Source organism: Pinus tabuliformis, chromosome Q, assembly GCF_031772625.1.
Source record: "Pinus tabuliformis cultivar Carrire ecotype Pingquan chromosome Q, CPIR1, whole genome shotgun sequence".
Taxonomy (NCBI): domain Eukaryota; kingdom Viridiplantae; phylum Streptophyta; class Pinopsida; order Pinales; family Pinaceae; genus Pinus; species Pinus tabuliformis.
Genome location: NC_142296.1, coordinates 164,880,943 through 164,895,971, shown reverse-complemented (window position 1 = coordinate 164,895,971; position 15,029 = coordinate 164,880,943).

The window sequence follows — 15,029 nt, the reverse complement described above, 5'->3', positions numbered from 1 at the left end:
GGTGTAGCAGAATGAAAGAAGAAGTCCATTTAAGAATATGTCAAGCTCATGATGCATGATCAAGATTTACCAATGTTATTATGGGGAGAAGGATCATTGAAAACTGTATATATTCAAAATTGAAGTCTTCATCGAATTCTAGAAGACATGACCCTTGAAGAAGTATTCTCTAGAAAAAAAGGTAGAGGTTGGACATATGAGAATATTTGGTTTCCGCGTCTACATTCATGTTCCTAAGGATAAAAGGAACAAGCTTTGATCTAGGTGGATCTATAAAAAGTACTGGCAGCATGATAAGAAGTCTCAAAACTCAAAGTTGCAAAAACTTTATAAACATAGCATCGGATCGAAGCGCTCGTCATCCTGATTCCAACGGTGCAAGTGGCACTCAAATCCGAGTTCATATGAAGAAGTTAGAGTAAGTCAAAGATCTAGTTTGACTTGGACTGGTGGCAGGACGAAGTGATGTGGCAAAACTCTTAGCGAATGGGGAAGCGCCAAGTGGCAGGCCGCCATTGGTCCCACATATCACTAATCGTAAAAGGTAGAGGTCTACGTGTTGAGGAATAGGACCCCAGTACTATCGGGTTGCGATTGTGATATCACAATCCCAGATGGGAGGCAAATCAACGGTTTCAAATCGACCCCACACAAGAAAAGCGCGATCCGATAATTGTTGGGATCACGATTGCCATTACACTAAAACCCGCAGGTGTTAGTAAACAGACGCATCGCCAGAGTTAACGGATCCTCGAGAGGTGGTTAGTCCATGTCACGAAACACACGGGGAGCGCTGGATTATCCAATGCCAAACAATCTCCCCCCTAGCGTGAGTCGGGTGTGATTCGAACTCGAGACCTTTGGCTCTGATACCACTTGTTGGGATCACGATTGCCATTACACCAAAACCCGCAGGTGTTAGTAAACGGACGCATCGCCAGAGTTAACGGATCCTCGAGAGGCGGTTAGTCCATGTCACGAAACACACGGGGAGCGCTGGATTATCTAATGCCCAACAATAATCGCATATCACAATCGCAAAGGGAATGACATTACAAAATCGACCCTAGTAGGATCAGGTTGCAATTGCGATATCGCATATCGCACATTGCACCGCGCAGTATCCCCATAACAAGTACCACCCCGATTCCACCGATTGTGATTTACGATGGGGTTTTCGGATCCGATATATATTATATTGTAGTTGATAATTGCCGACAGGTCCACCTTTATCATTTTTCGCTCATCACTTAATGTAAAGGCACGGGTCTATCCACTGGTTTAAACACTGATTCTCTGTGTTAAAGCCGTTGGGTTAAGGTAATGTGCGGTTAAGAGATTACGAAGGTTTTTATATTTTTGACAGGTTTGTTACCTCCGACCCGAAAATCTCTGTTGGAAGCACCCGCTTGTTAATACTTGTCATCTGTTTGGAAATGCCCGAGAATTGAGGGGTTAGCCACCAAGTATATATATTGGACAGTTCGCATAGGGAAGGGGGGGAGACTGGCTGAAAGTTCAGAACATTGTACGCAGCAGTAACCTGACCTGGCAGCAGGGGCCGAAACCTCACCTTGAGCAGCAGGGAGGTTCCTAGAGGGTGCAGAAAGCTCGATTATCCAAATTGGGTGTTCGAATAGGCGTTTTTTCACACTTTTTCGCCAGGATTTTGGTGGTGCTATTTGTTTCTAAAGCTGGGCTCTCCATTATTCATCGATCTTCTAGCTTGGAGGTATAAGGATTGTAATTGAATGTTGCTTGTACTTTTATCTCTTTTTATGCCACTTAATGAAATAAGGCCTCCCCACTATGGAGTAGGGCTCGGATATGTAGTCCAAATTGGACGAACTCCACAATAAAATCTTTGTGTCATGGTTTCTTGCTTCTCATGTTATTTCCACATGGTTTTATGTGATTTTAAGTTCTATGGTTTATAAGCTCTGTTTCATGTAATTCTAATGCATCTATAAGAAAAAGATCTCCGATCAAGTTTGGTATCATAGAAGGTATTTGTTGATGCAAATTGCATGAGTATATGATAACCTGGAACAATTTGCGAAAAGGTGAAGGAATGCTTAAGTGCTTTGATCCCAAAGCAGGACGTGCACAACAAAGAAGAAACATGGCAAATGAAGAAGCTCGTTGGGAATATGAACAAAATTTCCGCAAGGTATTCTACAATATGGCAGAGAAAGTGGACAAGTTGTTTTCAGAGTATGAGAAGGCACTTGGGTAAGAGAAGCAAGATGCCGATGAAAATAGATCAACAAATCATGTAGGTGGTGGATAAGAGCCTCCTCCCTCTCCTTCTCCAAGTGATAGTTCTCATCACTCTAATCACGATTCCAAACATACATCTAAGAAACCATTATTCAAGCTAGATGTAAAGTTTGACATGCCCATGTACAATGGAGAGTGTAGTGCAGAAAAACTTAATAATTGGATAAGATAGATAGACGTCTATTTCCAGATTCAACAGATCAAAGAAGATGAGCTAAAGGTCCAATTAGAATCTCTTCGGCTGAGTGGCACTGCTCTTGTTTGTTGGGAGAGCAAGTTGCAGAAGGGCAACAAAAAGTCAGGTAACCTTCTTTCTTCTTTGTCCAGTTTTATTTCTGCATTAAAAGACCAAATTTACCCTTTGGGTTATAAACAAAAGGCACTAATGGAATGGCAATATATAAGGCAAGGTAAAGGCCAAAATGTGCAAAGCTTCACTGAAGAATTTCATAAACAAGCATTGAATTTGGGAATCTCATTAGATTCACCCAAGACTATAACTAAGTCTATTGGTGTGCTACATAGTTACAAAAGACACTCACTATTATTGTTCGAGCCTCCTACAATTGATGCGGCCAACATAAAGGTGATTCATCTTGAAAGCTGAGGCAAGAATGACAAAGATGATCAAGCCAAGAAAACACCGTTCAACCCTCAGCATGGAAAATTCCAAAAGAAAGGCAAGGGGAAGGCTAAGAAGACCATCACAGCCAAGAAAGAGGATGGAGCAACACCATCTTGCATGCATTGCAAGAGAGAAGGTCGTGACAAGGATCACTGTTGGAAGCTACATATAGAGCTGAGACCAAAGAGATTCAGTGGAAAGGGAAAGCAGAAGATAGTGGCAACAACACAACAGGACCTTGGATTAGATTCTGACGATGAGACATTGATCACAACCGTGAATGAAAAAGGTACTCCTTTTGTTAGTAATAATTCTAATTCAATGGAAAATATTAGTTATTTGAATGAGCCTGTAAGTAATGAGTGAAAGAGAATTGACTTATTCCACATTAGAGTTATTATAAAACATGCAAAGGTGGAAACTCTATTCGATTCAGGTTCCCAAGAAAACTTAATCTCAGAGTCCTTAGTTAAAAAGTTAGGTCTCGAAACTAAGCCTCATCCGAGTCCATACCCGCTTGGTTGGGTAAGCGATAAAGAAAAATTACAAGTAACCAAGAAGTGTAGGGCCATATTTGTTATTGCTTCCAAATTAGTTAATGAGGTAGAGTTATATGTTGTGTCTTTGGATATCTGTGGAATTAAATTGGGAAGTCTATATATATATGACATAAAGGCAGTTTTCTTTCGGCACAAAAATAAATACCACCTCAAGAAGGATGGGGTAGAATATATTGTCAGAGTTCATCATATGAAATTTAGTGCTAGCCTTGTAAGTGTGTTACACAACATTTTGTCACTGTCCCTGTACTCCCCGTTCCTTGATCCTTGAGGACCTCTACAGTGAACCCCACATGCTTTGCCTTCAAGAAGAAACTCCCATTGTGTCCCTCTTCACGAGTAGATCATTTCCCTTTTGCACCATTTCCCCTGAAACTTCTGTTTTTCCTAGTTTACAAGACCACCGCTAATAGCTTTTGTCTCCCCCGTGCCGATGTGTAGATATTAGCACTACTCCTCGCATCGATCGGAGAAAATGAGCTGTGTCTCAGTCACGTCGGTCCTGTTATGGAAAGTTTTTAAATTAGAGCCGAAGCTTCCAACTCTAGAAGCTCCTTAACAAAATTCTAGTAAATGGTTTGGCTGGATGGGGTCGAGGATGACAGTTTGGGCTCCCTTCCCCTATAATGATGGAACTACCTCAAGGGATAAGTCCTTCTCCCATGAGAAGAGGATCCATCTCCCATCAATATTTCCTATATAGACCTCCCTTCTTCCCAAGCCAAGCTAGTCATAGTTGATAGTTTTCGCTGATTGTGAGTATTATAGTTGCAAAGTGTTGATGCTATTTTGGAGTAGACAAACAAGTTATTACTAGTTGTAGCCATCTAGTTGTGTGAGGGAGAAGTGTGTCTTTGTTTGGAGTGAAGCCTAAAGGGAAGAACTTTAAAACTATTGTTGTTTGAAGCCATCGTGGAATGCCAGCAGAAGCATGTGGGAACTTGGTCTTGTCAGAGGAAGACTGCAATGTCAAGACGAATGGTTGCAATCTCTCTTTGATATTAATATATGTAACTATCGATTGATTTCCTACATGTTTTGTAATATTACATATTCATGGTTTAATGTTTCTTGACTTGTTAAGTAGGTTGAATTATAATTTGTCTATTATTATGTTTGTTGTCTGTTGTTGTTTACTTGTTTCAGGTGCTTGAAGAAGGAAGCGAGAGATAGCTGGAGCGAGCAAGCGAGGACATCATCAAGCAGGATAAGCGACCAAGAGGTAGGCCCTCTTGATTGATTCTAACCTAAGGAAATATTCCATAGAATGTATCTGTTGTGGCTAGACCCATTATCGGGCTAGAGGAATTCATTTGTGTCCGCACTTATAATTTTACTTCGCCACAAAGTGAAGAACAGATTAAAAGACTCGTTAATTCCAACAAGGGGTGCATACTCATGGTAGTGAGAGAGGAAGAGGCCGAGACAGCTAATGCTTTCAAAGGTTGTGATCTTGATCATAGGAAAGAATTGTTAGAAATTATTTCTGACTATGATGGATTGTTTTAGGAAACGAGAGGATTGCCCCCAAAACAGGAAATCCAACATGAGATCCATTTACAACAGGATGCTCCTTTACCAAATATTGGCATGTATAGGATGGCTTCTATTGAGATGGAGAAGATCAAGAAATAGGTGTAGGAATTGCTAAATTAATGGGTCATCATATCAAGATCTTCTCCGTGCGGCTCACCGATCGTGTTGGTTCCAAAGAAGGACAACACATGGAGAATGTGCGTAGACTATAGGGCGCTAAACAAAATTACGGTGAAGAATCGATACCCTCTCCCCTGCATTCATGGATTATTAGGTCAATTGAAAAATTTTGTCTACTTTACAAAATTGGATTTGCGTAGTGGATATCCCCAGTTAGAGTTGTAGAACAAGACATTTGGAAGACTGCATTCAAAACCAAATAGGGGTTATTCGAATGGATGGTGATGCTATTCAGATTGTGCAATGCTCTGGCCATGTTTATGAGGGTAATGAATGATATGTTTAGGCCTTTTCTTGATAGTTTTGTTCTTGTGTATCTGGACGATATTCTTGTGTATAGTAGGACATGGGATGAACATGTATGTCATGTGAAGAAAATGCTTGATGTTCTGAAAAAAAAAAAAACTGTATGTAAAGTTGTCAAAGTGTGAGTTTGGGAAAACCTCTCTGGTTTATTTAGGTCACATAATCGGTAATGGGCAATTGAAAATAGACCCCTATAAAGTAGATGCAGTTATGAAGTGGCCTGAGCCCACAAATGTTACAGTGGTCCGAAGATTTTTGGGCACGGTACAGTATTGGAGAAGGTTCATTGTGAACTTCTCTGTTATCGCAGCTCCATTAAACGCATTGACAAGTGTGAAGCAGAACTTTCAGTGGGGAGGAAAGTAGCGGAAACTCTTCGACACACTAAAAGAGAAGATCAGCACAACACCATTGTTAGCCTTACCAGACCTTCAAAAACCTTTTGAGATTGAAACAAATGCCAACATATATGCCATGGGTGTTGTATTGATGCAGCAAAGGAAGCCTGTATGTTACCATTTAGAGACTTTCTCCCAGGATATTGTGAATTATCCCACATACGACAGGGAGTTTTACGCCTTGGTTAAGAGTGTAAAGAAGTGTAAACACTACCTGATCAGCAAGGAGACCATTATCCATACAGATCATCAGCCCTTGTAGTACCTTCAGTCATAGACCAAGCTTCAACAAGCTCGTCATTTCAGATGGATGGGATTCCTCTAGCAGTTTCACCTGGTAATAAAATACAAGAAGGGTGCTAGCAACAAAGTAGTAGATATTCTTTCTCGCCCTCCTATTTCTGCATCTGTAGTTTTGAAAAATGTTTCTTTATCATTAGAAGGTTATATTGAACAATATGCTAACGATGATGATTTTAAAGAGATTTATGCAAGATTGACTTGTGGATCGCAAGTGGAAAATTATTATTTGCAGGGAAAACTATTGTATCACCTTGGAAAAATATGCATACCCATTGATGAAAGGGTACATGTAATCCGAGAGGCTCATACCTCTCTTTTGTCTGGTCATTTTGGGGTTGAAACAAATTTATGTCATTTACAGAGGTTTTGTTTTTGGCCTCATATGAAAAAAATTATGACTCACTTTGTAAAGGTTTGTGTGTTGTGTTCTGTTTCAAATCCTCTAATAGAAAACTTGGGATCTACACACCACTCCTATTCCGAGTCGACCATTGGAAAGTGTGTCCATGGATTTTGTAGGTGGTTTTCGTATGTCTAGGAAAGGTCATGACTATTTGTATGTTTTCATGGATCGTTTTAGTAAAATGTGTATTTTAATGCCTTGTAAAAAGCAGGTCACTGCTGAGCAAACTGCTATTCTTTTCTTTCAGCATGTTTGGGTCCATTTTGGGTTGCCCACATCTATTGTGTCAGATTGAGACTCAATCTTTCTTGGAGAGTTTTGGACCAGCTTATGGAGAATGATGGGCACTAAGCTGAAAAGAAGTACAACATTGCATCTATAGACTGATGGGCAAACATAGGTCGTCAACCACACTGTGGTACACTTGTTACGAGGATATTGTGGAAAACATCCCCAGTTGTGGGAGGGACAACTTCTTTGTGTAGCATGCATACAATCGAGAAACACATTTATCCACACAGAGCTCACTGTTCGAGACATGTTTTGGTTACTTACCAAGGGATCCCTTAGACATGGTCTTTGGCAAAGATGAGGAAGACAATCGACGAGATGATAGGGGCAAGGCACAAAAGTTTACTCAGTGGATACAGGTAACTATTCAGGCAATACAAGAGTAGTTGGAGAAGAGTTAGGCTCAGTATAAATCTAGACATGATAAGCACCGAGTTGACCATCAGTTTGAACTTGGGGATAAGGTATGGCTCCACATCATCAAGGATAGAATGAAGGGAGAAGGGAAGAAATTGAGACCCATTTGATATGGTCCCTTCACCATATTGGCAAAGATTGGAGAAAATGCTTTTCATCTTGATTTGCCCGCTTATATGCAAATGTACTCAGTAGTGAATGCTAAAAAACTGAAGCTTTATGAACCTCCATTAATTATGGATACCGAAGAGGTTGCACATAATCCTAGAGTGGATGATTTTGCACCAGACTATCTAGACAAGTTTCCCGAAGATATCATATTCGACAGGAAAACCAGAACTTCACGACGGGGAGATGTGGAGTACTTTCGTGTTGGCTTCAATTGAATGCATTTGAGTAAAGCTCGGTGGATGGAGAAAGAAAAAGTGAGGGAGTAATTTCCTCACTTTCCAATAGACTAAAAAGGATTTTAGTGGTCCAAAGCTCTTAGTGGGGAGGATTGATCCAGGTGGATCTCTAAAAAGTACTAGTGGCATGGTAAGAAGGCTCAAAACTCAAAGTGGTAGAAACTCTATAAACATAGCATCAGATCAAATTTCTCATCATCTTGATTCCACTGGTGTGAACGTCACTCAAATCTGAGTTCATATGAAGAATTTAGAGCAAGTCAAATATCAAGTTTAACTTGGATAAGAGGCAGGAGAAAGTGACGTGGAAAAACTCTCAGCGAATGGGGAAGTGCCAAGTGGCAGGCTTCCATTGGTCTTGCATATAGCTGATCGCAAAAGGAAGAGGTTTGCGGGTTGAGGAATCAGCCCCCAACACTACCAGGTTGTCATTGCGATATCACAATCCCAGATCAGAGGCAAATCAATGGTTTCAAATCAATCCCAGGCAAGAAAAGTTGCAATGTGATAATCACATATTGCAATTGCAGAGGGAACGACATTATAGAATCAGCCTTGACAGGATTAGGTTGCGATTGCGATATCGCATATCACACATCGTACCATGCAGTATCTTGATAACAAGTACCACCCCATTTCCGTGGATTGTGATTTGCGATGGAGTTTTCAAATCCGATATATATTATATTGCAGTTGAGAATGTTGACGGGTCCGCATTTATCATTTTTCTCTCATCGCTTAATGTAAAGGCATGGGTTTGTCTGCCGATTTAAACACCTATTCTTTGTGTTAAAACCACCGGGTTAAGGTCATGTGTGGTTAAGAGATTATGAAGGTTTTTCTATGTTTGACAGGTTTGTTACATGTGGCCTAAGAGTATCTGTTGGAAGCGTCCGCCTGCTAATACTTGTCATCTGTTTAGAACTCCCTGAGAATTGAGGGGTTAGCCACCAAATATATATGTTGGATGGTTTGCACAAGAAAGGGGGGAGATTGGCCAATAGTTTAGAACATTGTACGCAATAGTAATCCGACCTGGCAGCAGGGGCTAGAACCTCGCCTTGAGAAACAAGGAGGTTCCGAGAGGGTGCAGAAAGCCCGATTATCCGAATTGGGTGTTCAGATATGTGTTTTTGCACGATTTTTCGCTAGGATTTCGGTGGTATTGTCTGTTTCTGAAGCTGGGCTCTCCATTCTTCGTCAATCTTCCATCATGGAGGTATAAGGATTGTAATTGAATGTTTCTTGTAATTTTCTCTCTTTTTATGCCACTTAATGAAAGAAGGCCTCCCCACTATTGAGCAGGGCCCGAAGACATAATCAAAATTGGACGAACTCCGTAATACAATCTTTGTGTCATGGTTTCTTTCTTATCATGTTATTTCTGCATGGTTTTATGTGCTTTCAAGTTCCATGGTTTATAAGCTCTGTTTCATGTAATTTTGATGGATCTATAAGTAAAATATATTGGATCAATCTTGAACCTTTAGAAAAGAAAGAGATATTTGTTGGTTACAGTGACTCATCAAAGGCCTATAGAGTCTACATTCCAGAGAAGTGACAAATTGAAGTCAATTAGGATGTCACTTTTAATGAGAAAGTTACATATTGGAAGTCTAAGGAAGTTTCCATGGATTCCTATGATGAAGTAAAGCATGAAACTTCAAAGGAAGAAAATGTGAGTTCTATAAAAGGTCTTGAAGAGCCATAAGGGCCTTGTGAACCTGTGGAACTGGTGGTTGTCCCTAAAATTAGAAAAATACTAGCATGGCTTAGATCTACATTGGAAGAAGTAGAAGGACATGCAACTCCTGATGACACATCCAGACAAATTAAGAAACCTAAAAGGTTTTCTAGCTATGCAACTCTCATGACTGACCTGATTGATGCATAACCTTCCACTTATGAAGAAGCATCTAGAAAACAAGTGTGAAAGTAGTCCATGAATGAAGAATATCAATCTATCAAGAAGAATTATGTCTAAGAGATTGTGCCAAGGCCAGAAGAGAAGTCAATCGTGACTTCCAGTTAGATATACAAGATCAAGCACACTATAGATGGAAGTATTAACAAGTACAAGGCATGATTCATGGCTCGAGAGTTCCCCAAAAAAAAATAGGGATAAAATTATGATGAGATATTTTCTCATATTTCCAGGTAAACCTCCATTAGACCTATTATTTCTCTTGTTGCTTTATTGGGATGGAATTTACATCAGATGGATGCAAAGACTGATTTCCTGAATGGTATGATTGAGGAATAGGTGTACATAGAGCAACCTCAAGGATTTGAGGAGCATGGAAAAGAATCTCATGGTTGCAGGTAAAAGAAGGCCTTGAATGGACTCAAGCAAGCTTCAAGAGCTTGGTATGCTCGTATTGACAAATATCTGATAAGATTGGGATTTACTAAGAGCTATGTCAATTCAAACCTTTATTTTAAGGTTGTGAAGAATGCATCTATGATCCTATTGCTATATGTTGATGATCTGTTTTTAACAGGTGTTGAGCCTCCAACAATTTAATACAAAAAGAAATTCACTTCTAAATTTGATATGAAGGATCTTTCTTTGATGTATTACTACTTGGGACTGGAAGTATGGCATAAACTTGACAAAGTTTTCCTAGGTCAAGGGAAGTACATTATTGATATCCTTAAGAAGTTTTCCATGATGGACTGCAAATCCATGGCTACTCCCATGGTGACTAACTTGAATAATTTAATAGACTTTGAATCCAGTTTGGTAGATCAATCTATGTACCGATGATCGATTGGCCCATTGATGTATTTTATTAAAACTAGGTCAGATGTTTGCTTTGTTGTTAACACATTTATCTAGTTCCAGGTGGAACCAAGACATGAGAATTCGATTGCAATAATGCATATTTTGAGATATCTACATGGTATTATGAACTATGGTTTTTGATATGTTGCAAACAAGGATGTACAAATTCATGGATATATAAATGCTGACTTGGTAGAAAGTGTTGATGATAGGAAGAACACTTCAGGGGTATACTTCAGTTTGGGCTCCATTATGATATCTTGGATGAGTAGGAAGCATATATTTGTCACACTCAGCCTTGCAAAAGAAAAATATATTGCAGTAAATGAAACATGTACATAAGTAGTGTGGCTTAAAAATTTGTTTGTAGGGTTGTTCAACCAAGAGTTGGAACTAATGGTGATATACTACGATAATCAAAGTTGTGTGACGATGCCGGAGAATCCCATGTTACATGATAGGTAGAAGAATATTAAGATCAAGTACCACTACATCCGTGACATGGTACAGAGGAGAGAGATAAGTATCAAGTACATCTCCACTGATGAACATACAACTGATGTTCTGATGAAGCCATTGCCTAGAGAGAAGTTTGTGTACTTCAGAGAAAAGTTGGGGCTTGTGCAGATTACCCCTCTCGTTGAGGAGTGATGATTTGATACCAACATGGATGGACATTCTCCGAATAGGGAGAATGGTTTGACAAGCTCAAAGTGATCACTAGGTATGGTTGAGTAAGCGCATCTTGGAGGAGACCAAATTACTCACCAGGAAGGGTTGAGTAAGGTCTAGACCTAATCACACACCAGGAAAAAGTATAGTGAGGTATATTATGGACCCGATCACACACTAGGAAGGGTCTAGTGAGGTCTTAGACCTGATCACACACTGGTGGAAGGTGTAGTGAGGTCCTTCAAAATCTATACCCAATCACCAAATGAGGAGGGTTGAGTGAGGTCTTGGCCCAAAGTTCTCATTAAGAAGGATGCATGAGTGCTTGTTAGTTGAGATATCAACATTTTGGCCTAGTGAGAGGCCTTGGGATTTTAGGGCGGATCATTATAAAGGAGTAAAACCTGATATGTTGATGATATTCCATGGCTTTGGCACTACCCCAAATATGGCCACTAGCGTATGTTGATGGTATATGATGATGATTTTATATAACCTTTTCTTTAGAGAAAATTTTCAACTTGAGAACATCTATGATAATCATTATGAATACCTCCCTAGTTAAGAGGGAGTGTTGAATTTGTAACTATGGTAGGTCTTCATACTGCATATTTGGTCGCTTGATGTATTTTTGTTTATTATGGTAACAAATATGTTAAATGTTTTTCCCCTTGGAAAAATCGTAATTTTCATTAGTAAGGGAAAATTACATATTGTAGATGCAAAACACATATGCTGTATGTGAGGCTAAGTGCCTATCAAGTAAGAAAATAATCAAAATATCACAATGCACTCCACGCAAGGAGGTGTTGCCTTCAGTATTGTTCATATCAACATTTATAAAAAAAATCTACACAGAAAGTAAGTGTGACTGTCATTTATATACATCTGATAATTTTTAAAAGAAAACATAATATTAACATAAGGAAAAAATTAGGCTCCTGTTGAGCTAGTTAGACTGTAATATCCATGTAAGTTCAGTGGTAGTACTGAAAGTTTGCACCATCCCTCTGCTCCTGGATTAGTCATGTGCCAAGAGGCCGGATCGCAGCTTCCTTGGATAACTGATCGGCAGATGTGTTGCATTCCTTGTAGATATGACGACATGCAAAAGAATTAAAATATGTGATGAGCCTGTGAGTCTCATATAGTATAGGTCTCAGAGTATAAGAAGAGCAAATAGAAGATTTTTTTATCCAGTTGCATACAATTTTTGAGTCCCCAAAAATTTGGAGATTTCTGCATTGTTTTTCCAAAGCAAATTGAATGAGATATTTAGCAGTAATCAGTTCTGCAAAGTTGTTTGTTCCCCTCCCTAGGCCCATTTGTATTTGGAAGTGGCAGGATTTGGAAAGATATAGGATGGCTCCACCCCCGCACCCATATTCCTATGTTAAACCATTGAAATAAGCCCAGGGTTGAGTGTGATTGATGTTTTCAGGGACAATGTGTCTGGGGGAAGGATTTTCCTCTTCTTCAGGAATGGTGTGATAGTCTGCCAGAAGGCGGGCAGTGATGGAGGGCCAATGAGGAGTGGTGTCCTGAAAGATGTATCTATTACGGGCTATCTAGATTCCCCAAAAGATGAGGAGAGGTAGGTTTCTAGCCTTGTTCGGGGTTATAGTAATCCACCATGTACACTAAACTTCCATTACTGTCAGGCCCTGCCAACTGCATTGGGTGGGGATGATCGATAAAATAGAGTTCCAGAGGTCCTTAGTGGCCGAGTAGGTGAGGAAAAGATGGTCTGTATATTCGGTACTGTTCTTGCATAAGCAACACCAAAAAGTTCTGAGTTGAGCTCATTTGATTAGATTGTCACCAGTGGGAGCCTTATTTTTGAGAATTGTCCACATGAATAATCTGGTCCTAGGAGGTGATTTAGTTTCCATAAGTTTTTCCACCAATGTTCGATAGCTTGTGGTCTATGAATATTAGCTAAACAAAGATATCCCGCCTTAGGGGAGTATATCCCATTTTTTGCATGCACCCATATTATCTCATCCTCACCTTCACTAATTATGATATGTGATTTTGTTAGTGCTACCGTATAATCCACCCAATGTTGTTGCCAGTGCTGAGGGATATTCAGGTTGCGAGTCGTTTTCCAGGCTTGCTATAAGAAGGTGGTGCGCTGCATATCTGCTATGTGGCTGATATGAGTGATACCCACATTGCTAAGATGGAGCTTAAGATATTCGGGCAGCATGTGGGTATTACCGCATCTGATCCAAGGATCTAGTTCTATGCGCACTAATGTTCCTGATTGAATTCTTCAGGTGAGTCCTCCCTGGATAATGGACATTGAATTTAACAAAGCTTTCCAGATGACTGATATCTCTGTTTTGTTCCAATGTGGTTGTCAAAGCCAATCCATCAGATTTAGTGGGGCTATCTATTTTGAAGAGGCCACCATGGTCCAAAGGCTATTTGAAGTGATCAATTGCTAGCCAAGCTTCGCTGCCAGTGTAGAGGAGAAGTCTTCCAACTTTTTAATGCCCCAACCTCCCCATTTCTTTGAGAGAGTAAGAAATTCCCATTTGGCCCAGGCAAATATTCTCTCGGACTGATTTCCCTTCCAGAGGAACCTACAATGGAGATTTTGGATTCTGGAGAGGATAGCTCTGGGTATCGATGCCAGAGACATCCAATATATCGGAGTGGATTCAAGAACAACTTTGATGAGTACTAGTCTTCCTGCTCTAGAGAGGTACTTATGATACCAGATGTTGAGCCTTCTTTCCATCTTGGAGATTAACCATGTCTATTCTGTTATCTTGTAACCGTGGGGATTTAGCCTATATCCCCGATATCTAAGGCCATCCTCCATTTGTAGAAGGGTAAAAGGGAATCTATGAAGTGCATACTGAATCTCATGGGGGGAGTATCTAGTGGCTATAATGGTGGATTTGGTGTTGTTGATGACCATGCCTGTAGCCAATTGAAATAGTGAGATTGTGTTCTGCAATATAGTCAGATCCCCAATCTCACCATTGAGGAAGATCAACACATCATCCACAAAAAGTAGATGAGTCAGAATGCATCTGTTACTGATCCTGATTCCTTTAAGTCTTCCCCTGCTATGCTCTTCTTTTATAAGTCTATTGAGCCCTTCCATGATGAGTAAAAATAGTAATGGGGACAGAGGGAAACCCTGCCTGAGACCTATTTTAGAGTGAAAGAAGGGCGATTCCACCCCATTGACAAGGACATTGAAAGTTATATTTGTTATGCAACACATAATCCATTTTATAAATTCATAAGGGAAACCTAGATGAGTTAGGAGCATTCTGATGTACAACCAACTTACTCGATCAAAGGCTTTTGAGAGGTCTACCTTTAAGATCATACCTTTCATCTTCTTCGTTTGAATAGAGTGCAATACTTCTTGTGCAGTTCCAACAGCCTCGTGGATCTGTCGATCTTGCAGAAAGGAAAATTGCTCAGAAGATATGTGTGTGGATAGGATGGGGCGGAGGCGATTAGCTATGATTTTGGCAATGATTTTGTATATACAGTTGCACAGGGAGATGGGACAGAAGTCATCAAAGGAGGTTGTGTCGTCTGATTTGGGGATGAGGGTGATGAAGGTGGTATTGAAAGCCTCATACATCTTTCTATTGATCCGACACTCTTCAATGACTTTAAGAAGATCTTCTCCAAGAGTATCGAAAAATGCTGTGTAGAACTCCACCAACCAACCATCTGGTCCTTGACTCTTCTTGCGCTTGAACCATTTCAAGGTAGCCTCAAGTTCCCCCATTGAGACCTCCCTGATCAACTCCATGGCGGTCTCCTGGTCCACAAACCGAGGAAAAAGTTGTGCTACTCGTATGAATTCAACAAGAGTGGCATTGGGAGGTGCC